The 26615-nt window shown below is 42.7% G+C and overlaps 1 protein-coding gene across 12 annotated transcripts in view; it reads right to left on the minus strand.

Moving 5' to 3' along the window:
• The window catches only part of FBRSL1 (fibrosin like 1), a 763476-nt gene that overhangs the window by 79876 nt on the left and 656985 nt on the right, over positions 1–26615 (minus strand). The window lies entirely within an intron of this gene.

The following is a 26615-nucleotide window of genomic DNA, read 5'->3' on the forward strand; positions in this document are numbered from 1 at the left end:
AGCATTTCCAGCTGTCCTTGTTAAACACAGCCAAGAAGCTTCACTTTACATTTTAGCCTGCATGTCCTTAGTTACTTTAAATGAAATTGCACTATGGGGTAATATTCTCTCTCATCTCAGTGCCCTTCTCACCAAGACTACCTCTAAAAGTGCTGCTGGGGCTCATCACAGTTTTACGCTCCTCTTTTCCTTTCCTAATTGGCACTGGTATTTTCTTTATCAAGTGCCCAGCCACTGTGTCTTTCAGATCTTCCACACCAAAGACATGCCAGATAATCAGCAGAAAAGCCAGAAGTTCCGGAGGTGAAACAGAAACTGCTTTCTTTTCTCTTCCAACTCTTTCTAGTAGGAAATTATTTTAAATTGTGATAAATGGCAAGATTACACTCGACTCTTCCTTAGGCTATCTTCTTAATTCCCTCCCAGTGGCTAAGAGCACCAGCTTTGTCTCTGGACAATATTTGTCTATGAATTATAAAGAGTGGAGAGTCTTCTGGACATCTCATTTGACCAGGTTGTGTTCTCTCCCTGTAGATTAGTGATGGGAAAGACTCACTATCTTAAGGTCAGCTAATCCGCCCCACAGCTAGTACAGAACTATTCCTTATGGTGCATTGTTCCAGGGTTTTGCCCAACCGACTTTGAAACATCTCAAATTATGGAGCTTTCACACCTTCTCCTGAAGGGCTACTATACTCCATGACAAGAGCTCACTGTCAGGAAGGTTTTTCTGATATTCAGCCTGTATTTGCAGTCTAAATTTTATCGCATGACCCCCTCGATGCTGATACATAGCCATAGAGTTGGCTACTGTTTCAGCTTTCGTTACAAAATGTAGGATGAAACTTGTCTATGACTAGGAAAGGTTGGGAACACTGTAATAACACACCACTACACTAGTTTGTATTATTGTCATTACAGCTTGCAACTATCCAGCCAAGCTATCATTTGGCCAGGACACAGATTTTATTTGTGTTAAATCAAAGGAATGGAAAGTGCTCTCTGTAGAATTACCTAAAACGTCTTATAATTCAAAGGCTGCATCACAGAGAGGAGTGATGTGGGGAGGGCAGGGAATGTCTTGCAAATGACAGGTGGCAGACTGTTGTTAGGTACCCACCAAATTACTCTGCTGCTCCCAGGGCTGAATTGGCATTTCATTATCCCAGCTCTTCTGGACGGATGCAGACATAAATTCACACCTCATGTCCTGGTTTCCATTAAACTGAGTAAGAATGCAAATGCTGGCACCGATGGGGAATGCCAAGCAAGGCTTGGCTCACTAGAATAAACTCCTAACTGTGGTCCTTGCCAGCTACCTGCATTTATCATTGTAATGGCCTGCCAGACAGGACTTGGCAACCTAGGGAAAAACGGGTGGGAGGAGGAGGGAGAGGAAGAGCCAGATCTACACTGCCAAGCAATTCATTTCTGTACCACCTGCCATCATTGCAAGGGCAACCTTAATTTTATTTTCTCTTTTAACCAATTATGGGTCACCCAAATCCCGCCTGGAACCTGCAGCAACACAAACGGCTGCAAATCACATTCTGGAGGCCAAGAGGATTTTGCAAGACATCTGATTTCATATAAAGGTTACGGTCTGAGAACGGCTGCAATACAAAAAGGCTCCAAGTAACAATCTGCATTGGCAGGCAAGGAAGGAACAGCTTCTGTGATCTGTCGCATATTGTCATCTGTTCTCAGATAACAGGAGTATTATCAATGAAGTCAACAATGGAAGAGTTTTTGGGATTCAGCTGAACTAAGGAGCTGATACAAATTCAAAAAAATATTCCTCCCCTCAATTTTTAGGGATATATCCTTGATTAAATAAAAAATAAAATTAATGTATGTTAAATCAATGGGAATGTTTGACTGTAATCACCCTTGCCGCATAAGCAAAGTAAATGCTTCTCATTTTGTCCTTGACTCACTTCTACTTTCCTAGTTATCCTACATGGAATTGAAGATCATGCCTAGCTCCTTCAGAGATCGCTGCAATACCTCATGATTCTGAATTTTCTGGCTTTTGAAGTCAGAGGAAAAGTTATCTTCACATGGTTTGTGTGGAGGCTGGAGACATATATAGTCTGGCATTTTATATATGTGCACTCACACATGCATTATCTATATTTTAGGAATACACCTTTACCTATTGGGGCCCCCTGAGATATTTTGCATTCCCTTTGCATCCAGCCATTTTGTGCAAGCTACATTTCCTGCTAAACAGTCTCATACGGAGTTAGTGTCAAATCCCCATTTAAAGAACCAGGCTAACTGCAGTAAAAATTGGTTGAACGGAATTTGTGCGATGCATGTAAGGGGTTGTGTAGTTCTACTAGCCAGTATCATGGTGTATGACATGTTCATAACTTGGACGCAAATACTTCTGGCAAAAGTTCCATTGTCTTTTACATTTGTGAAATCGGATCGTTGTCTGGCTTATTCTGGGTTAGGAGGTCATGGAATTTATAAGGGGAAAGGCTCTTGTTCACTACTATTGAAATCTGCTATATTATCTGCACCATCCCAAAAGGAGCTTCTTTGCAGAAGGCTCTTTTCATTGTTTCTAATTCATTGCGCCAAAATATTTCTTGGCTGTATCCCAGGGCTGTAGCCTTATCTGCCCATCCCCCATGGCAGACGTACAGCAGCTGTTGAGGCTTATCACGGCTGCCTGTCCACCGAGTTTACAAATTAACACCCTATCGAGGCTGCACAAGGGCTGATTAATCAGAGAGAGGCAGCCTGAGGGCCTTTATCACCTTAAGCGGCTGCTGGGAGAGAAGTCACAAATCTCTCTGGAGGCCAGAGATGTCTTACAAATGAAAGAGCAGGAGGAGGAAGAGAAGGAAGATGCAATAGTAAGGGAAGCAGATATTTTAGAGATAGTGATGATGGAGGCAATGGATTAGGGGGAGGGGGTGGGCTAGAGGGGAACACCAGTACATTATGACAGCTAAAAAAAGATAATTAACAGCCTCTACCTCATGATTCTAGCTTTCTCTCCCCAGGCTATAATTTAGCCTATTGCTCCTTTGCTCCAGAGGACAATAAACATTTATTATGTTAAACACATAACTGTGCTGCACAAAAGCACCGTTCTTTCTGGGGTCCACTCCTTTCACAGCTGTTCAAACCAAAGGAAGGAAGGGGCATTGAAAGGTGGGTGGGGGAGAGAGGCTCCACTTGTGTATAGAAAATCATTCAGTTTGGTCACAAAAAGTTCACCCGATGTTGAGGCAGGCTGGGTGGGTTTCTAGACAACTGTGAGCATGTCTCAGACAATCCTCCGGGGTGAAGAACACTAACCCTTAAGAGGGTGATGTGACGTCGCATTTTCCCTTTGATACACAAGGTGTTTCATCACTGAGCAGAGATCCTGAGTTGCCAAGCTCAGGCCCATAGCTGAACTTTCCCTCAAATGTGTGGTGTTCAGATTCAGTTTTTGGTTTGGCCCACTCAAGAGATAAAAGACCAGTGACAATATTCCCTATAATTAAAATCCAGTGGCTCACTTTTCAAACATGGATGACTCAACAGGATGCTGAAATCCCACACTGCAAGATTCGTGGCTAACGAGATAAAACTCCTTTCCCCTTGGAGTTTGCCCATTTCCATACCTGCCCATTTTGTTCAGGGCGAAGGGAATACAGCACTTCATCAGTACTTAACATATACGCAATGCATTCTTGGATCCATGCTGGAAGCTATGTTCGGGCATACGCTAAGCCCCCTTGCCAAGCGCAAAGGGTACATCTTTATAAAGGGGTAACCGGAGGGCTGGGATGAACACCCGCCATGTTCCTTTCTCACTCTTGGAATTGCTGACAGCAGCTGCAACCTGGACCTGCAGTGAGAGAGTCACTGTAGCTTTCGCTGCATATGTAATTTTTCCTTCTTTTCATTTCAGCAACTTCTAAACATTCCTAGTTAAGAGGTTTATTGGAAAGTTCCCTATCCCGTCAACAGAGTGTGTAGGAGAGGTTCTTATTACAACGGGCATACTATGACACCATAAATCATACTAGAGTAGTGCCAGCCCTACCCATTCTGAGCATTTCATCTATTGTGTCCTGGCAGAGGGCTGGGAGCAGTGGCAGATCTGATATTCTAAGTGGCCAGTGGCTACATGTCTTTTCTTTCTTTACATCAAAGTTACTGGTAGCGCCTTCAGTAGCCCCCATCTCCATGCCTGTCTGAGAACAATGCCAACACTCTAAAATCCCCAATCAGGATCCCACAAATCATGAGATTGGTTTAAAAACCATGAGATTTTAAAAATAAAATGTTGCACTCAATTTCCCTTTATTTTCCTCAGAGTTTTGAGCCTTTAGGGAGTACATTTTCAAGCTTTTCTCCATAGCCATGAGGGCTAGGAACTTGCATTTAAAAAAAAAAAAAGTGAGTTGAGATTCTCATGCAATAACATGACTCCAGAAGTTGTAACTTTAAGAAAAACAAAAAAACAATATCATGAGTCATGATAAAATCGTGAGAAGTGGAAACGCTGATTTTCCTGGGTCCTTTTTATTAAACAAACCAACCAACAAAAACCAAAACCCAAATAATTTCTGGATGAGAAATTTCTTTCAGCACAGCAGACTCCTGCAGATTTAACACCAATAGGATAATTTTGATGAGCAACCCCCTTCTTCTTGTTCTGAGGATCTGTAAGGTCAGGATGCATTAAGTCCCACAGCCATTTTGAACCTCAAAGCTAGTTATTTCCAAACAATACAGGATGAAGCAAAACAAAAAGGAAACGAGGACTGTATATTGCAGTAAAATATATATAACAAAATAAAGAGCATGAGCAGCTATCTTCTCATCCTCTTGAGCCCATACGCAGACCCTTTGCTGAACCAGCCTGCTTATCTTGCTACTGATTACTGTAGGAATCAAGGCTTATATGTAATGCACTAAGCTAACTGGGAGTGGGAAGAGAAGAGTGGGTTGTGATTAGCAGCACAGGAAAAAGAAGCCAGCTTTTCTGCTCTAGAGCTCTCTCTGCCATAAGAAGCCAGGTGTGTAAGGATCTCTGATAGTACTGCTCCACAAGCTGAAAAGACAATGGATTTCAGCGATGCTGGATCACCGTGCTTGGTATTCAGTAGACCCTTGGGTAATTAAACTAACAAGTCACACAACAACTGCTACCTCCAGTCACACCAATCAGATAACATTGGCTCTACACGTGAATACAGCAGAAACTATTCAATATGTAAACAATACGTATGTTTTAATCTTGAAACATGGTGAAATAGCAGAACCAGTCTCTCTCTCTCAGGTATTTATATGATACCTATATAATCTTATTATCTACCATGCAGGTCAATGAGCAACAGACATTTCACTTGCTTGTATATTACTCGGTCTCTACCCTTTAGAAAGCTTTTGTTCTAAATGCTGCAGTCTCTTTCACCAACAGAAGTTGGTCCAATAAAAGATATTACCTTACTCACCTTGTCTCGCGAATATCCTGGGACCAACATGGCTACAACACTGCAATTCAAACACACATATATCCTGGCCACGAGAGGCACTTGGATATAACAGGGACAGAACTGGGATTAAAATCCTACTAGAAAAGACCGAAAAGATTAGAAACTCCTGAAAAAGAGAAAAGGCCAGAGAATGTACAGTATCTCCCTACATATCAAAACTGTGTAGGGAAATGGGAAGGTGCACAGACTATGTGCCTGAATTAGAGAAATCACCCTCCTCAACAAGGTCAGGACAGAGACATGACACAGTGATCTGAATAGACAGGGAGTCTGAAACTCCTGAGTTCTAGTTCAGGATTTGACTTTGACTACTCCATGTCCTTGAGCAAATCATGTACGATCTCTGCCACAGTCTTTCTATCTGCAATTTGAATTAAATATTTAGCTACTTCTCTGGATCATCAGGAGGATTCATTAATGTTTGTGAGCCTTTCTGGAGACAAAAAGCACTGCATTAGTGGTAAACATTTTTATAATTGGAAGCGTGTTATCAGTGTCATACTGGGTTTCACAGTGTAGCAGCTTGGAAGGCTGTCTCTTTGGAGTTACAGTCACAATGCACAACTGAGTGAGGTACAATGTGTGTAGGGGTGCAAGGAAGGAGGACACAGGCACTGTGCACTTCTCAATGTGCTAAACAACAGGAACTGGGAAGCTACTGCCCATGACAATTCGATTAAATGTGGAATTTCCTGACTTCATGTTTTGGGTAGGATGGGGGGGGGAGCGGATGACTTTCTCCTCTTTAAAGCGGACATATATAATCTGTCTTCTCCAATTAGGCATGCTTTGCAACAAGTTTGGTGGATCGATTTATTTTTGTACTGTAATAATGCAGATAAATCCAATGTTGGCTCCAATCCCATTGCTTTCAAAGCTGGGGCTCCGCATTTCCAACTCCTGCCCTTATTTTTTTTTTCCCCTTCTGCTGCAAAATGTCACCAATTTACTTTAGCCTAGGGGCCCGTTTTGAGTTTTACCGCTAATATACGAGAAATGCATTTTTCAAGCTGTTACCACTTAACTGTACTGATATCAGCCACTCAGGGGACACAATATTGTTTACACATCCTGCTCTATGGAATAAGCGCGGATGCCAAAACGCTGCCTGGGCTGTGAAGGAGACGTTTACTCTCTGTTTTATGAGATTTCCTCGATTTGTGGCTGTCTCCATGGTCGTAAAAACAGCTGTAAATCAAAAGAGCACCACAAAATTGCAATAACAACTGTCGAACTCAGCTCTAAAGAGCATAACTCCCAGCAACAGAAGGTGGAAGGCTTTCTGCTGATTTAATACCAGGTGTGAGGGAGCCCTGGCAGGTCTGTGTATAGCGCAGTGTCTCTGAAATGATACCCACGCTTATCTGCGTGCCAGCTCAGAGGGAATGTGCTAGTCTGCCACTCTTTGCATCACTTTCTCTCCTCTTTCTTTAAAAAACAAAACAAAAAAAAAAACCCAACACCGGGAGTTCTCTTTAAAGAGGCTTTTCAAATACCATGGAGAACACTTAAACAAATAACTGCTAAACACATAACCCTGTTTAAAGCATTAAAAAAGGGAAAGTCAACCCAGTGTCTAAACAGGATTATGCTTTGAACTGTGGATGCCTAGCAAAATGGCAATAGCTTTAGCAGATCACCTCAGCCACCACATGGTACAGGCCAGTTCTATGGCTGCTAGCTTATCCTAGAAGGCCCCAAATTCTTGTACAGCCTTGCTGCCCAGTTCTTGGGGTGTGAAAGGAGAAAGAGGAGGGTTGGTGTGAGGTGAGTTATTAACTGTCTTCAGGGAGCTGACTCTAGCTAAGATGGTTCCAAACCAGACAGCTCCATTTTGCTCCATTTGACAGTTTCTGGTAAGAACCAGCCAAAGGAGCAGACACACAAGTCTGGAAGCTACTGTTACTGCTACGTTGGTGGCTTATTTCCAAACCAGACGTGGAAGGGATTTTCTCCCTGTGGCAGAAGCAGGCCTCCTGAATTTTATTCTTGCCCTCTTCCAATTCCTTCCTCATCAAATTTAAGGGTCTCATCCTTGCCTTCAAGGACCTAAACCAGCGGTTCTTAAAACTGTGGGTTGGAACCCTGTTTTAAAGGAGTCTCCAGGACTGGCTGGGGCCCAGGGCCAAAGCCAAAGCCCAAGCCCCACCGCCCGAGGCCCAAACCCAAGCTCCACTGCCCAGGGCTCTGGGTGGTGGGGCTCAGGCTATAGGCCCCCTGCCCAGGGATGAAGCCCTTGGGCTTTGGCCCCCTGCCCGGTGTGACGGGGCTCGGGCAGGCTCAGGCTTCGGTCCCCCCTTCTGGGGTCGTGTAGTAATTTTTGTTGTCAGAAGGGGGTCGTGGTGCAATGAAGTTTGAGAACCCCTGACCTCAACTATACTTAGTATATACCTTTTCACTCTCCACATCCCCTATTCCCCCCCCCCATCCAGCAAGTCTAACAGCCAATCCCTTTTACTGCCTTCTCATCTCCATTTGCTCAGTTGCCATGGTAATGAACTGAGGCATAAAACCCTAAGTAGATAAATTAGCTTGGCCTCCTCCTGCACAGCATCCAAAGCATGAAACCCCTTACTGGCCTCTATCCACCAGGCCTTCATCCTCTCTTCCTTCAAGTGTCTCCTTAAATCAAACTTCTTTCATGAGGCCTAAAGACTCTAACCCTCCTCTTAGCAGCTGAAAATGTCTGTATGTGCATATGCCAGACTACACAAAGAAAGGCAGAAGGAAAGTGAAGAAAAATTCAGATGACGCCTTATAGTGCCTGCACTGATGACCTTAGCAACTGTCTTGTCATCCTACCAGTACTCCGCCTCCAGTGTTTGTCTACATCCCTCGTGCATATTGTTTCAACCTTGCTTGCAAATTCTTTATTGCAGTGGTCATGTGCTAGCTCTTTGTAAAGCTACATACACACTCAGAGTGCAAAAGAATTAATACTCTTTCTGACTTTGCTGTTGACTTACTGTGTGACAGTTGGGGCAAATCACAACAACTGGGATTTTCAAAAGAGCCCAAAGGGAGTGAGGCACTGAAATCCTTCTAAATTTCCTTGGGCACTGAGTTCTTTTCAACTCCTTTGAAAACCCCAGTCCCCCACTTCCCCATGCCTCAGTTTATCCATCTGTAAAATGGATAAAAATAATATCTGCTTCACAGGGGTGTTGTGAGGGTCAAATGATTTAGTATTTGGAGATACTAAGATGAGAGGCACTACAGAAGAGTAAAAATGAGAGAGATTAGAAAGGAACACATTGCAAATTGGTGTTATACTGCAAGTGGTAGCTGGGGAGGCAATATGTTCCTGCCAGTTTTACTTCTAATACATTTCCAAGGAGATGGACACAAAGATTTATTTGGTGCCTATTTTTCGGGGGAGGGTGGAGATGGGAGAGGCAAGAAGCCCTCTCAGACCTTTCCTGCATTTGAGCTCTCTCCTCTCTTATATTAAGCATCACATGACACCGATGACAATTCCTCCTTTGTCATGATGCTGAACGAAGCATAATTCCAGCTTCTAAGGGTTTTGCTCACCTGAAAGTATCACCTGCACCTTCCACTGCTACTGTTTAACATGTGACAGCCTGGCAGGGCCTTGTCTCCTTCTTCAAGAACCACTGATTTATTTTTAAACATGGTGTATATTTTGATTGCTGCTTGTGGTTTTACATCTGCTCCTTTGCGCCTTTTTTCAGCAATGGGGTATCTATCTCGGTCCATCTTTTGGCAGGTACATTGCTGTCGCCATCACTGCTTCTTCCCAGCAAGAGTTGAGGGAGGAGACTACACCACCAGGAACTGGGACACCAAGGGTGGGAAGTAAGAGAGAACTTCTGACAGAGCACTTCAGAACTCCTGGCCCAAAGGGAATCAAGGGAGGGAGAGTCGCTTACTTCTCTCTAAATGCCGCTCCGCTCATGTATCTAGAACAGACATAAGCACAAATGCCCTCATTTGGAAGAAGCCAGATTTGGAGGCTCTGAAGTGTCTCATTAATCTTCCTGGGAAATCAAATGCTGCCTTCCCTCCGGGAGTTAAAGCAGACGAAGCTGACCATATCCTAATCTGCCCCCAGACTGCCACACAGATGGGGTGTGCTGATTGACATAGCCTCCTGAATGGGTGTATGCGAGTGTAATGCTGGAGGATGTGGAGCTCAGTCTCTTTTCCATCCGTAATAGATTGAAATACCACTCTGCGCATCTCTGGAGTCCAGTGTTTTAGTTTTTTGATGTCTAACCTTGAATTTTCTCATCTTGCCTCACATTACAGGCTGTCCCCTCAATCTTACTGCTGCCTTCAAGAACATTTTAATGCCCATGAATACTCCAGACTGACTCAACTGGAAAGTGAAGTTATCTTTTTAACGTACAGAACAGGAACAATACAGGCAGTGGAAAACCAAGTTTCTTCACAATAACTGTCAATTCCCCAACACGCCACAATCCAGTGCAGGAGGAAACTCCTCTAAACCGAGAGGACAGTTTAATTTCCAGGGCCCCCTTACTCTAGCGGGAAAAGACTCTACGACTCTCCTTTCTTCTAGTCTCTCTGCTGTTAGTATACACTCAGATCCACTCCCCAGACTCCTGACTTTAGAAAACTGTCCATAGGTTGAATGGTCTTTTGCTTCCAATAGGCTACTCATCTCTGTAATAAACTCTTCCTTTTCATATGATGCCTGCTGCATTTCCTATGGCAATCCAACTCAAAAGCAAACTGACCAAAGAAAGAAGGCCCAAAACCTTTAAGGATTATGTGACCAGCAAGTTCAAGTAGGAAAGCCTTCTATATTCTGACACACAGACATGATATGGGGAATATCACACTATGCTTTAAAAGGCATAGTGTGTGGTGGATGTTCTGGATATATGAATTATAGAAGACAAAGCAAGGTTCATGGGGTGGATATTTGACCTACTGCACGCAGACTGCTCTTCCCAAACAATGATTTATTTCCTTTGTACCACACCCACTGTGACTGTCTGTGTGTGGATACAAAAATTAAAAAACAAAACAGTCTATATATCCAATGCCAAGCACCGGCCACAAAAAAAAGACTATTCCTCCATGCAGTGGCCAGAAGCAACTCCCCTAGCCATCAACCCAAATCCCTAACCAACCAGTTTAAACAGATGCACCTCATACTCTGTTTTAAAGCTTGCCATCCTTGGGGTCTGGTGAGCCTCCAGAAAGTGAATTCTAGAGAGAGGGTCCTCCACTGAGAATGCTCTGCTGCCACTCCCACGATTTCAGACAAGGACTCCCCACCTAATGACAATTACCATGACAGGGGAGAGAAAGTTCTCTTATGTCTGTGTAAGGCATTTTGCTCTTCACACAGCTTTACCTGGCTGAGCCAAATACACCTTGTAAATTTATGATAAGGCTCAATTTCCAGGTGTGTTTCTAACTCCATGTACTTTGACACAGCTTGAAAAATGTAGGATGCCTGCTCATTGGTTTGTTTTCTTTAAAAGTAAAAGTATTCTAAAATGCTCTGCAATGTTTGCACTTGGCCTGTTAATAGTGTCAGCGACCTGGCTTTGCTCTTCTACTTTTGTGCTGATGTCAGAAGCAGACAGGCTCGAATGAGTCAGCAGCTAATGCTTTCCATGCTCAGCCGCCTCTTGGAAAATGGCCAGAGTACTCACAAGCGTGGCTTTCCAAAGCACCGAGTAGCTGTGGAGCAGAAGAAACTTGACCCACCAGCACCAGCATACTTGGTGCATGTGTCCACGCTGCATTTTTGAACAGGGGATGCCCATGTCAGGGGACAGGACTGCAAGATGTACATGGTCTCCATTCAGCAGACTGGATGCACTCGTTTGCTAACATATCAATAGTGTTGACAAGCAATTAACGGGTTAACTTCTATTTAAACAATAACATCTTCAGAAGTTGGATAGTCCTTGGGAAGTGTGAAAACTGTTCAGCTCTGATAGTTTTATCCCGGTTGATTTTCCTGTGGCCTCTGTTAATGGTAAAGGGTTGAAGTTTATGCCCTTTTCCATATGTATCTACAGAAGCCCCACAATACCTAAAGCCACATTTAGCTGCAGTTTCCTGAGCTGAAGAAGGTGCAAGTGCGTGTGGTGTGTGGTTAGAAGGCTTTGTGACCTCAGCACAGACATGACCCTCCCAATCTGCTCAGTAAAGAGATGAAAAGGCTGTGATGAAACTAAAGGGCTTAACAATCCTTCATGTTAAAACACACCAACTAACACCTTCCCCAAAATGATCTCCAGGTACGGGATGCAGAGGGATTTGGGAAATGAATCTCCACAAACATTTTAAAATGCACAAAAGGCTTTCAGAGAGCACCCCCATTCAGGAGACCACTTAAGCCGATGCTTAGCTTTAAAGATGTGCTTAAATCATACTGAAACCAAGATGCTTAAGTGTTTTCCAGAATTGGATTTTTGTTTTCTACTTCTATTAAAAACAAAAGTATGGAGGAGAAGTCTCCAAACTAAAACCCAAGAGTTTAGGAAAATTCTGATCTGGGTCTGAATTTCCGTGGCTTCAGCTCAACTGTAATACAAACTAGAAGTGCTGACTTTGGCAACAGAAGGGAAGAGGAAAGAAATCTGGAGAAACCACCACAGTGGACTAATCTGCTATGTTTTATCAAAATCATAGTCCAAATTTATCCAACACAAATGTGTATGCTTCACATTTAAAAAAAATAATAAATTTCATAGTTGGCCATGAAACCATTAAAGACAAGGGTACCATTCAAAGGATGCAACCTATATATATGGAAGCCATGATTCTATGCTGGGCTTTTGCTGTGTTAAAGATACAATGCTAGGAGGAGGAAATTAAAAGCATAAAGCAGTAGACATGTGTGTGAATTCCTGATGTTGGTAATCATGACTGTTATATTAAACCAAACGTCTTGCTCATTACATTGAAGGTTTCAGTTTTGTGTATTTTTCTGGTGAGGGGGAGGAAAAAAATCACTATACTACACATTTTAAAATAACTTGTATAAAGTTGTAGCTACCTCCAGTAATAGGGAAGGGACCCATTTGTAGGGTTTTTTGAACTTACATTGGACCCAAAGAAGCACAGTACAGGAGACCCCACACAGTAGCTTGGCAGACTCAAGGATCGCAAATACAAAAAGGATGATACAAACTACCAATAACTACTGTAAAGCAAAGCCAAGCTTGCTTCCAAACTACTGACCTCCATAACTCAGTGTTCCCTCTGGAATTCTAGATAGCATCAAGGAAAAGTCAAAACCCATTTCTGCTTTCCTAAAATAATGCCAGACACACCTTGACAAAGTTGGCACAGTGCAGCAAACCCATCTGTTTCTCAGTGTTGGGCACAGTACAGAAAATAGGATTCTTCTTTTCCCATTTACCTCCCCTTCCCATTCCCGCTCCCCACTCCCTGGCTGGTGACTGATTGTTGGTCTTAGAGCAGATGGAATCAGGTCTGCTGTTTCTTGTGAATTCCAAGGGTTTCAGTCATACCCCAGCATCTCCTGATTAGCTTTGCAAGAATGCTAAGTAGAAGGTACAGCAATTTTGTACCTAATGAGCAAAAGCCACTTTTTACACTCACTTAAAATATATTTTTATTGGATATTTCACACTATAGACCAGGGGTAGGCAACCTATGGCACGCGTGCCAAAGGTGGCAAGCAAGCTGATTTTCGGTGGCACTCACACTACCCGGGTCCTGGCCACCCCTCTGCATTTTAAATGAAGCTTCTTAAACATTTTAAAAACATTATTTACTTTACATACAACAATAGTTTAGTTATATATTATAGACTTGTAGAAAGAGACCTTCTAAAAATGTTAAAATGTATTACCAGCATGTGAAACCTTAAATTAGGGTGAATAAATGAAGACTCGGCACACCACTTCTGAAAGGTTGCCGACCCCGGATATAGACACATGCAAGAGCAAAGGGGAAGAAGAAGAGAAAACAATCTAAGCCCCTTATTTGGTTGGTTTCAGACCAAACTGATTAAATGAACCTGATTTCTGCTGATTATCCCTACAAAGCACTAGGACTCTACAGAGGAAACCCACTGGTGGTGGTGTTAGGTTTGGTTTCTTTAAACAGATGCACAATCCAATTTTGCAGTCTGGCTCTTCTGGAAAACATGGTTTTGTACAAGATCACATGCAACTCTACAAGACTGGCTGGGCTGGCCTTCAGTACAATAAATGTTTGGGGTTTCGTGTTTTCTGGGATTCAGTGCATCCTGCTCTTGCTGGCTGGAGTAGAAATGGAAAAAGGAGGTCTGTCTATCTAATACACCCTTTCACCAGTGGGACCAGACAGCAAAACAATTCATTGCTCAGCAGCTCTGGACACATATTAAGGCTGACTGTGAAAGAGACATGCAATGAACCTTCTTCTTCTTCTTATCATCTGTAACTCCCCCCCACTTGATTATAAACTCTTCAGGGCAGGAATTGCCTTTAATTTGTGTCTTGAACAATGAAAAGCAGATTATCGGAGCTTAACGAATAATAGTGACACTTTTGCTCATGTCCTTAAGATTTTTCTTTTTAAGTAACTCTATAAATCAATTATGGTTTAAATTGTTGGTAACAAGCATACACACCAAAGAATAACAATGTCATTCCATTCTATTCTATAAGGCACTAAGGTTTCTCAAAGAGCAAGCCACCAATGTTCTTTACCTTGCAAAACAACATTTTCTCCTAGCCTCGTTCTTGGAAAAAGCTGAAGAGTTTCAGTTGAAACTTTACAAAAATATTCTCCCTGAGGAAGAGATCTGGTATGCAAAGTTTCAACCCAAACAGTTAAAGTTTGGCAAAGCAACTGAAAATAGGTCTTATAATGGGAAGTATTCGGCAACTTTAACAATATGTGGTGTTACCAGCTCCGTCTGTAACAAATAAAACATTAGTTACAACTTTCACTACCGCTCTACCATAAGTTGTATTATTTCTAAATTTTTTTTCTATGTAACAAACATCTCATTTGGACACATTTTTCATTTTCAGTACAAAAAATGAGACAGATGGTAAAAGATAGTGGAGTTTGCTATAAGAGAGGTGGGATTTTTTTTCATTTATTCCCTATAGTGATTCTTATCCTCAGGGACCTGGAGGGTGCTTTTATTTTATTTTATTATTTTTTTATAGCACCGTGCTGGCTAATAAACACAAATACAAGCATAGTCACTTGTATACATCTATCATCAAAGACCCTTTCTAGAGTCGTCTCTCCCCCCAAAATTGATTAATGATTGTGAGTTTAACACATACATTGTATGTGTGGGGGGGTTAGATCCACATCCCTTGTATATATTTACATACATTTACATATGCACATAAAGAAAGCAGAGAGGAAGGCATGAAAAATCTGTTTTCGTAAGTCCTCCTCCCCACCCTCCTTTCTAAAAAATATAAAAGGCAGGGAAGTCTCCACCTTGGGCCTCAGTCACATTTCAGCGAGATGATGATCTGATGGCCAGAGAAAAACAAGATAAACTATGCACTGAAACCAGCAGAGCCAACCAGATTTGAAATTTGTAATAACTCTGTATGATTAGCTACATTATTAGTGAATGTAAATTAACACCAACGTTAGCTTTTAAGAGAAAGGAAAGGGGTTAAGATTTAAAAGCACTGTTGGTCTGTACTATCAGCTTACACAGCTCCTAGAACCATAGTTAAGCAGGCAATTAAACCAGATAATTAGCCCAATTAAGTTTCTCCTTTGTGTAAAAAAGAAAAAAAAAATCTATCTTGTCACATCCATCAATACTGGAGGCTTTGGGGGCACAGGAGAGCATTGCCCACAGAGACTGGGAAACTGACATCTTGTATACTAAATACCCAAGGTAAACACAAATCAATCAGAGCAGAAAATGGGCCCAATCCTTGACTCCAGCTGAAAAAGGGTTGGTGCAGGTGGGGGATAAGAGGGGAAATACTCTCTTTGCACAGTATGGAACCATCCAGGGGCTTGGGCGTTTCCCTGTGTAAAACAGAGCAGTCTGAGGGCTTCATTGAGTATGCTAGGACAACGGGGGATCATCACTGGGTCAAAAGGCCATTCCAGCATGTTCCTTGTACTGGTAGCTAGGAGGATGTGGCCTAACAGTTGCTATGATGGCTCCGTGCTATTCAAGGAGCTCTTAATCGTCTAGTGATCCACCACGCTGAGTTTTTAGGCATCTTTGCAAGATATAGGTTTAATACTATTCTGTTAGCAGGGGGTGGAGGAATAGCTCAGTGCTTTGAGCATTGGCTTGCTAAACCCAGCGTTGTGACTTCAATCCTTGAGGGGGCCATTTAGGGATCTGGGACAAAAATTGGGGATTGGTCCTGCTTTGAGCAGGGGGTTGGACTAGATGACCTCCTGAGGTCCCTTCCAACCCTGATATTCTATGATTCTATGAACAATATCCTGCACTAGTCTATGTGGACCACTAGGGTTGTGTCCACAATAGCTTTGATCTGATTGAGTTCCCCCAGCAGCAGACGTGAAGGTGAAGACAAGGCTCAGAGCAGCTGCAAACATCACAGTGATTAAAACATACTTGGCCACCAGCAGCTTAGATATTGCCATTAATACTGGTGGGGCTGAAGCAATGGTGTGAAATGTCAGAAGAGAAATCTAAGGACAGTGGGACTTGTTGGGTTTCTCAGGTTACAACGATATGGTGGCCTTAAGGGGTCACACAATCACCAGGGTACTTTTTTGTGTAATCTCCTGCAACCCTGCTGGAGTCTATCTGTGACCTCTGTGGGGGTCAGGACCCAAAAGCTAGGAAACTCTGCACCCGTGTACGAGAACTAGACAATGAAACTCAGATCATCAAGCTGAGTGAAGCGCAAAGAGGAAATAAACAGCACAAGCGGTAAATTAGAATCATAAAATGCTTTAAGTCTATAGAAGCTAAGATGTTATTAGCAACACAGGTAAGGACTAGTTTACTTATTAAAACACATGTGCTTCATTCACTTTTGAGGTAAGCAGTATTTTCTTTAAAGCCCCACCTCCTGGATTTCTGTGATTCCATGAGAATTCCAGCTTATATTTCAAAAAGGTTCTAGCCTTCATGGCTGCCGGGGAAAGTCAGAAAACATAAACCTAAAGACTCAAAAGCCAGACCGCAAATAAAAAGAACCCCACATTTATTATATTTTACAATCTCAGATTTTTGGGGCCTGGCTCATAATTTTTGAATGGTTGGGGTTAGCAATACTATTTACCTCAACAATGATCATTTTATAAAGCAAAAAGAGAGAATGAAGGAAAGAAGAGTCACAGTCTTCCACCCTGGCTCTCCTTTTTTAAATATGAATGAGCAAACTGCATTCAAAATGCAGAGATCTACCTCAACATTAAAATAAAGGTTACGGTTTGCCTTAAACCCACAAAATGGGGAAATTCGCAACACAACAAGTGGCAGCAGTGTGGAGTCTCAACTGAAATTCAGAGGAGTTAATGTGTACAGTTGTCTCTTTCCTGCACCTTTTCCTTTGCTGTCCAATACCATCAGCTCTGTATACACCATGCTGTTTCAGAGCACTTCAGCATGCTTTTGAAGCACCAGGCCCTGAACTGAAATGGATGGGGATCATTACCACAAACTCCTCATAACGTAAATGTGCTAGAGCCATTCTGATATATTAAATCAATTTGCAGTGATCAGAAGCAGTCCAGGAGGGAATTAATGACATGATATATGGCAGCACATCCTTTCAGGGGTGCTAGGCCACATCATGCCAGTGCCAATTGTGGACTGGTCCATCCATTATGGATATTTTGTTTTTCACATTTTGTCACAGTGACAGATATTTTTTCCTTGAAAGGTCTTTAGATGGATATTTTGGCCTCACTTGTGCACACACCTTTAAGATCTTGTGTTTATAATTCCAAAATGTACCCGCAACTAATGAGGAAGAAATACTAACCTGCCAAAACATTACTTGTTCATCTCCTAGAGTAGTGATATTATATCCCATCCCCATTAGTGCAAGCCTTCTTATAAACTTAACACCTTAATCAGAGAAAGAACAACGAAGTAGCCCCGTCCTCCTTCCCCAATCCCAGGCTCATTGATATTAACTGCATCTATTTGGCCTCTGATGCAGAGTTCTTCTGTCAGACTTGGGTCTATATCCAAGTTCTGATACAGAAGAGGGAAACGAATTACCACAGTTAGAGGTGTCACTGTTCAGCTGGGATGTTAACCTCAGGTCCCTTCCACCTCTCTTTGGCAGGTGTCCAGGTGGAAATACAGCAGTATTTTTCAAAAATAGGTAACACTGCACTCACTAAAATGGGTTCCAGTGACAAAACTATTGCTCAGTGCAAATGGCTGCTCAGTTTTCCTGCACGCATTTGGGGTTTGAAAACTGCCACAATAAAATCCAGTTCTATCTTCAGTGGTTTTGGATTTACATTATTTTATTTTCAAACTAATAAAATGAGGAAGTCAGTCACCCTGAGACTGTTCAGCAACACACAGCTGGAGGCTATCTCCAGTCACTACGGAATGCCTCACGCATAGGTACACTCCAGCTAGAAACTGACAACAGGCAGACTAGTGCAATGGCCTTATGGGAATGAAGAAACCAAGAAACTGAATATGGAAAACTGAACACACCCTACACCAGTTTAGGCACAGACACACTATGGAACCAAAATCAAAAAGCCAGAAAGAAACTTGTGACTACCTACAATGTGCACAACAAAGGAGGCTCCAGAAGTTGATGGGACTTACTGACTGAAACACCAGCTACTGTTATTGAACCTGACTTAAGACAAGATTACTGCCCTGGTTCAAGCTCTCTTAAAACATAAATGCAATGAGAACACGAGGAGTAAATGTGAGACAATAAAATACCATTTGACATGAACATTTCACTTTGAAATTTCAAGGCAACTGATACCTTTCACATTTAATCATGCCAAAGCACAAAGGCCACTTTCACTCAGCATTCTGAGCAGAAGCTGAGTGGGATGGCAGCCAGCTCTGAACTGTTCCTCTTGTTGGGTGGAGGTGGTAGAGACAGAGTGAGAAAATATCTTCGTATTTACACACGTATATATTTCTTTTTGTGATGGGGATGAGAAAGGATAGGAAAGAGGTGCAAACAGAAGGAAAAAAGGAAGAGGAGAGATGCAGCAGATGATGGAAGAAAGAAGTGGCAAAGGTTTGTGAATACTTTACCTTGGATAGAGAAAGAGTCTTGTGTTAAATGGATGGAATGTGGGTAGGCCACACCTACGGATACAACCATGTGGATGAACCACAAGGTAACTCACAGAGGAGTGTATTTAACCCTGTACCTGATGCCTGTCCCTGTGCTTCATAGAATCATAGAATATCAGGGTTGGAAGGGACCTCAGGAGGTCATCTAGTCCAACCCCCTGCTCAAAGCAGGCACAATCCCCAATTTTTGCCCCAGATCCCTAAATGGCCCCCTCAAGGATTGAACTCACAACGCTGGGTTTAGCAGGCAAGTGCTCAAACCACTGAGCTATCCCTTCACGGGGATATGTCAATGAATACAGAAATAGCATGCAGCTATGCTGTAGGGACCTACTTGCCAGTGTGATGTGTCCCTTGTCTTCAAATGCATTAGCCAAAGCCTTAACGAACGTGACGAAGAGGTGGCTCTGCCCTGCACAAAGACTGAAGTTTGCCAAATGGAAGTGTAGTAACAATATCATCGGGGAGCAGCAGTAACTGAGTCAGCCTTTTCCACTCACTGCAGGGTGCCACAGATCACAGCAAATTCCAGCGTATGAGTTTATGGAGGGGATGGTATGATGGGATAACATGATTTTGGCAATTAATTATCTTTGACTATTCGTGGTAAATAGGCCCAATGTCCTGTGATGGGATGTTAGATGGGATGGGATCTGAGTTACTACAGATAATTCCTTCCTGGATATCGGGCTGGTAAGTCTTGCCCACATGCTCAGGGTTCAGCTGATCGCCATATTTGGGGTCGGGAAGGAATTTTCCTCCAGGGCAGATTGGCAGAGGCCCTGGGGGTTTTTCGCCTTCCTCTGCAGCGTGGGGCACGGGTCACTGGCTGGAGGATTCTCTGCACCTTGACGTCTTTAAACCACGATTTGTGGACTTCAATAGCTCAGACATAGGCGAGAGGTTTATTGCAGGAGTGGGTAGGTGGGATTCTGTGACCTGCGTTGTGCAGGAGGTCGGACTAGATGATCAAAATGGTCCCTTCTGACCTTAAAGTCTATGTGTGCAATATATCAAATTAAATCAATGATAGTCAAGAGGAAATAAGGTGTCACTTCCATAAAGTAGAAGATGTGTCAAGGTTTATCAAAACCTACAGGAAAATGGAGTATGCTACACATTCCAAGTTTCAACTGCTCAAATGTGATTCCCAAACTTTAATAATTCTCGCATTTTCCTCTGCAAATATTGCTTGGCCTACTTCTCTGGCTACCCAGGCAACGACAAAAATACATCCAAACCCCAACATTAATGTAGTAAAATCGCATACAAGAACATGCAGTAAAAACCAGCATCCCCTATATTGTAACTACATAGAAAACCATCCAACAAACCTGCCATAACATTTTAAGAGTACTAAAAACTAGGAGCATGGGAACCTCAAAAGTTTTGTAAAGTTTGGTTCAGATAAGCATCCAGAAATTTCTATGCTTATTCTGATATAGAGATCTCTGGTTGGTCTTCCAGCCCTCCAACCAACACAACTCTTAAGGACCGGGGAAAGAGCTGCTTAAAATATACCTTCAGAATGAAAAAATAGAAATCCTGGCTGAGACTGCAAAAGCCACTTTAAGGTACCTGGATGACCAATTCCTACTCGGTAAAACGTAGCCATTATCTAATCCCTTTTCCTCCCATAGCAAGAAGCATCAAATTAAGGATAACAACACTCCTAAAATATTTCTACTTTGACTGTCCGCTACTGGGGCAGGGACCGTCTTTTTTCTCTGTGTTTGTACAGCACCTAGCACAGTGAAGTCCTGCTCCATGACTTGGGCTCCTCAGGACTAAATAACAGTAATTATTCAAATTCTTCAAGTTGATGGAGCATTCTACCCCAGACCATTCCTCCTAGCAGATGTCTCCATGAAAATCTGAATATGAGGCTAAAATTTCACCTAAACTTTAAAATCACAACAAGAGGTACAGGAAATATTTAACTGGAGTATAGATACATCTTTAGTTTTATTAATATTCTAGAGATGCTATTGTCCTGGCATGTTGAGTAACGCCACAATCTAACATCAATGTGTCTGTAGTGGTGTGTTTCACACACTCATGGAGGATACACACAATACCATCATTTGTGAGGTGAGAGTAGATGTGCGCGTGTCCTGGATTCGGAAATTGCACTGCAACTGGCACAACAATCATGTCACTGAATTGCACAGCTTAGGATTTTTTTTTTTTAATGTCTGAAGAGATTAAAATGAGAACTAGCAGTATGTGCAAGGGATACTGCACGTTGAATGTGTTATCTATAGTGATCCAGGCTTCCCAAAGCTTCAGCTGAAGCTGGAAGGAGCATGCTTTTCGCCACGGAAGAAACTACATTACATTGCTCCCTAGGACATGAAACAAAACAATAAAGGACGGTTAATCTCTTCTCTAATTCTGCTCTGTGGGACAACTCCTTCAGCAAGCAGCGCCTGGCTGTATCTACCTGGGAGGGGGTCATTTTCCTTCGGCTTCCTCTTTTGCTTCCCTCTATCCCTGGGAGCGCTCTGTCTCCCTGCTGCATCTTTCAATGGCTTTATCAGAGCTTGCACCAACTCAAGCGTGAAAAGTAGCTCTGGGCCCAGCAGGGAGAGGTGGGGGAGTGTGTGTATGTGTGTGTTTTAGGGGGAGAGGGGGAAGATGAGGGAGGACATGTTATTCTGTCTTTTGTCTTTTCAACAATTTCTTTTTAATGCAACTTGCAGAGCAGCCTATAATTAGGGGGCTTGTGGAGCAGGCTTAAACTCAGGAGTAACCCTTCTAACGACCTCAGCAATGGATAATCAGGTGCACGGCTATGGGGCACAGCACGCCTCCCCACCCGCCGTGCATCTCGGCCTCGTAATTAGAAGCCTCCACACTCCGCTGCATAAAGGCAGATTGCAAGGACAGCATGAAGTCCTTGTTTGAAGCTGGGGGCACAAAGATTGCAGTGCCTGTGATGGATAGAGACAAAGACTCCAACACTGGAAAGCTTTCAACAGCCTCAGAATACTTGCAGCATTTCTGATGGACGTTTAAGGCTTTCTTTGAGCCGTGAGGTTTATTCTCTTGCACTCCTCTTAAAATTCCTTCACAGCCCTGTAAGTGAGGGTCACAGCTGTAACCATTGTATGCACAAAACCTCTGATATTTCAATATTTTAACCAGGAAAACATATTTTCCCCCCACCTTCAATTTTCATTACCTCTCATTCCTGACTAGAAGGAAGATGGCTATGTAATTAGAGATAACAGAGACATCTTGGCATAGAGACATATTGTAATCCTAAGGATGTAGGAATCAACCCCTCAGGAAAAATTCCCGAGTGGCACAAACCCAAGCCAGTATGGTGTCGTTAGCAGACTTTGCTCATACTGGTTTGAAACAGTGGCAGCAGCAACCATAAATAAACATGGCTGCTGTTAGCAGTTTCCCTAACCACTCTGGACCTCAAATTAGAATAATGCACAAAAAGTAAATAAATTCCCCTTTTAAAAAACACAAGCAAAATCTCCTATACTGATCAGAACCCATTTTTATATGTACTTACATGTGTGCAAACATACATGGATATGATGACTTCAAAATACATAGGCTACAGGGGGAGGGAAGAAAACAGGAGGAGAAAACAGAGAAAGGATTGAGAGGGGAAATCCAGGGGTGAAGAAACTGAAAGAGCAGAGCTGGAGGAGGGGGCAATGGTGGTAGTGAACTACGAGATGTATTCTCTTAGGCTTTGTCTACACTAGTACGTTCGTAGCTAAAATATTTGTCACTCAGGGGTCTGCAAAAACACACCCCTGAACAACAAAAGTTTTAGCGATGAAAAGCACTGGTGTGGACAGCTCTTCGTCAGTAGGAGCCCCTCCTTGGAGGTGGTTTTATTTTGTCACCAGGAGAGAGCTCTCCTGGCGATAAAGAGCAGCCACACAGCGCACCTGACAACGGCATGGCTGCAGTGGCAAAGCCGTGCCGTTGTAAAGTGTGCAGTGTACACATAGCCTTAGAAAGCCCTCTTCGACTAGCAGCATTAGGCCCTCTATTTTATTCTATTCTCTTGAGCCTTCCACAAAACTATTTTCATGATCTGGTAAAGTCCTCCCCTCAGCCACACCTGGTTTGCTACTTTCTACAGTCCTTGGATCTGCCTCTCAAAGCAGCTCCGGCTCTCCCCAATCCTTCTAGGGCTCCTGATGCTCACAGCCAGAAGCATCTGGGGAGAAATCCAAGCAGCACGCTGCAGCTCAGGCAGCTCGAGAAGAGCAGAGCAGCAGACTGCAGAAAAGAGCAAAGCCAAAAGGGTGGTGGTAATAAATAAATAAAATAATAATAATAATAATAAATACAAGGAGCAAAGTCGTTAGAGCTGCTCAGAGGTTGTCAGTTTCCATAGGGATTAGCTCCTTGGAAAAACTATGCGGGGAGGGGTATCATCCCTTCTGAACCTTCTTAGTGGAATAAAGTAGCTCTTTTTCTCACCACGTAAAAGACATTTACAGGAACTGGGAAGGCAACATAACATGGAAGGTGTCTCCAGCAGAATTTTGGGTGGCTCTGCTGCAAGGGCTGCAATTTGTCTGTCCAGCCGGCCGCCTCAAGCTCTTGTGAATACACATTTGTAGATATTTAAAGCCTTGGAAGATCATTAACAGAGTATTAGAACCGCCAGCAAAGGAGCCCTAACTTGGACTCACTAATGGGTCTCATTCCTGAATAATGAAAGGGCAAAAGTATCCACAGACGCCTATCTGGCTATAACTGAAAATGCTATCACAGGAGAAACTGCAATTTGAGTCGTCTCTCCTACCTACCCCTCCTTCCACACCACCACCACTAATACTGTACAGTACAAGAGAGTCATTCTCAATTCTATTTCCCATTTCGCCTTCTCTGCACTCTCCCCTCTGCTTGGAAGCACAGTAATTTCATAAATGCCACACTGTCCAACAGGAAAGCAAATTACTGACACACTCTACAAGGTTTCCTATTTAAAAAAAAACAATGTAGCCTCTTTGAACAAGAAGCCGCAGAACCACTTGGGACATGAATATTTTCTACATTGAATCCAAAATGCTCCATGGCCCTTGCGAAATCTGAAAACTTAACAATATTAACACTCCATCCACAAAGAACAAAACAGCCTCCAACAGAGAGGGGATGCAGTACAGAAAATAACACATCCTACACGCATTCAAAATTACAGCTCTCCGGGGACACATTTCCCTGGTTCCATTCACCTCACCACCAAGTTCCTATAATTCTCCTATCCTTCCCCAACTCACCAGGCCCTTTGTTTGTTCACAAAGAAAAATGACACATTAAAACTGCAACATGGAACTTTTTTTGAAACAATTGGAGCCACAGAGCATCCCTGAAGGTTTAATGATATCCTATTCCCTCTCCTTTCCTTTTGTTGGCATTTGTCACTTTTGACACCTGATTAATTACTTATTTATTTTTATTAGGTAATAACACTGTGGTGCTAATATTCTCTCCCCCCGCACCCCCCCCCCAAAACCCAGGCTATGCTTTCACTGTAAATTAAAAAGAAAAGAAAAGAAAAGAAAAGAAAAAAAAGAAAAGAAGTGTGTGTTTACATCAACAGAGCTAACCTGAGACAACTCACTTGTTGTAAAATCCTAGTGGAGAGAAGGCACAGGTAGGTATTACCTCAACGTAACTAGTCCAGCTCAACCCTAAACCCCGCACCGCCCCACCCTCCCAGCCTGGGAATGACCTTGATTAGCTAAATTGAAGGTAAAAACTATTGGTACCTTGTCTTCCAGAGGATTTTATATTAAGAAAGCAATCTCGAGTTAGCTGCCTTGATGGAAACACACTTTTTTTTTTCTTTTTAGAGTGAAGACAAAGGCTATGTCTACACTACGCAGCTTTTAGCTATACGGCTGTGCTGCTACAGCCATGTTGCTAAAAGACACGTGTTTGTCGGCAGGAGAGCGCTCACTATCATGAACAAATAATTAATTATTACAATGCAGTGGTCACTGTACAGAAACATAAAAGCCAAGCCATAAGTCTAGCTGGGATGTGTTTACACATACCAGAATGAAATGGCATAACTTTACCATAATGCAAATCTGCTTGCCCTACGCTGTAGCAAGGTGTGTATTTACTTTCATGGAATCTTCTCCTAAGACCTTACTGGAAAACAGAAATATAAATAAAAAGAAGGAGAATGGAAAAAGGGACGTTTTTAAGATGTTATGCACATCCTTTGCATTTGGAAACGTACCAGAAAATGGACACGTCTCTATTTCTTTTCGGTCATCATGCACATTCTTGTTGCAGAGAGAGTTGCCTCAAACCACTTCATACATGCCTGAAATTACTTAAGAAAACATCTCTGACAGCACTTCTCTTTCAGCCCAGTTTAGAACCCTCACAAATAGTTTTCTTCAGCTTTCATCTGGGGAGGACACACACATTGAATTCTATTTTACTGGTGTGGATTCACTGCTATTCCACCCAGGCACTGTAATTTCTGAACACCCCAAGAAAGGACCCGATTTTCAAAGTTTGCGCAGCATCTCTGAAAGTCAGGCCCACAGAATTTATCTGCTCTTGCAGTTATAAATAAAACAAAACAGATAAAAGCTGTCACAATGCCTGTCATCCTCAGAGACACCGTCTGTTGTAAACTGTTACACGGAATTCGATGATACTGGACAAGATGTATAATAAAGAGGAAGCAAAAGATTCCAGAAGGCTCTTCTGCTACAGAAATCATGTTACCAATGCCTCCTTCATTGTGAGTAACTCCTTGACATCCTCTTCCCATGACAACTGAGGAAGGACAGACTGAACTTGGTGATTAATTTACCAGCATACCTCCCTCTTCCCGAACCAATTTCCTGCGATTTTCAATATTTGACACTGCTGGAGAAGCTCATGCCAGCCAACTGGAGGTAGTGCAGTACATTTTAAAAAAGGAAGGGGAAAAACCCTCAGAAAGGAAATAGGAGTGAAAATCTATCGGTGTTCTCCAGGCTTATGCCGAGCCAAGAGCCCTGTTCTGAAAAAGCTGCAACTTCCAGTCATCTGCTCTGCCGGACACTCTGGGGACCCCAGCACAGCAAACTACAATTTCTAGTAAATATATCCCAGGGACACAATTAGTTTTTCAGCTGGGGGCATGATAAATTGGTCATGCATAATTCAAGGCCAGAGCAGGCTGGAATATAAACTGCTCCATGGCAGCTTCCAACTCCCAGACAGGAGAATGCAAATAGGCTGGCTGGCACAGAGGTTGATGAACGCTGATAACACTGCTGGTTTCATTTTACATCTTTGCTTGTTCCTGTGTCCATCAGCAAGCACAACCACCACCATTTTAGCTTCTCCTTGCTATTATACTTTCACAGCGATATATCCATCACTGTCCAAATATCTTTTGGGATTGTACATACACTTATCACAACAAACACAGAGCAGTGCCTGCCCTTCTCTGTTTTATTTTTCACATCCAGATAGAAAGAGGTACAGTCTCAACATACAACTGGGGGCCAGGGTCTTCTGTGTTCTATTCTCAACTCTGACATTAGCCCATGGGCAAGTCACTTAACCTTTGTTTCAATTCCCCTATCCGTAAAACGGAGAGAGAATTACAACCCCATGTTTGTGGGATTAGTTTATGCTTGCAGAATGCATTCAAATGGCATTTGTGCTATAGGTTTGTCAACAATTATGGAGGAGACTGAAGGTACAATTCCTAGATGATGACGATAGGGCAGAAAGGAGTTTTTGTAGGTGGCTTGCTGGGTTCATGTTAAAATGATTATCTTAATGCTGGTGAGATTTAATGGTATTGTTAGTGTATATTAGGGTGCCTAAAAGTACTGGATATGTGCATCTTAGCTATTTCAATCTAAAGAAAT

This window comes from Lepidochelys kempii, chromosome 15, assembly GCF_965140285.1.
Source record: "Lepidochelys kempii isolate rLepKem1 chromosome 15, rLepKem1.hap1, whole genome shotgun sequence".
NCBI lineage: Eukaryota > Metazoa > Chordata > Testudines > Cheloniidae > Lepidochelys > Lepidochelys kempii.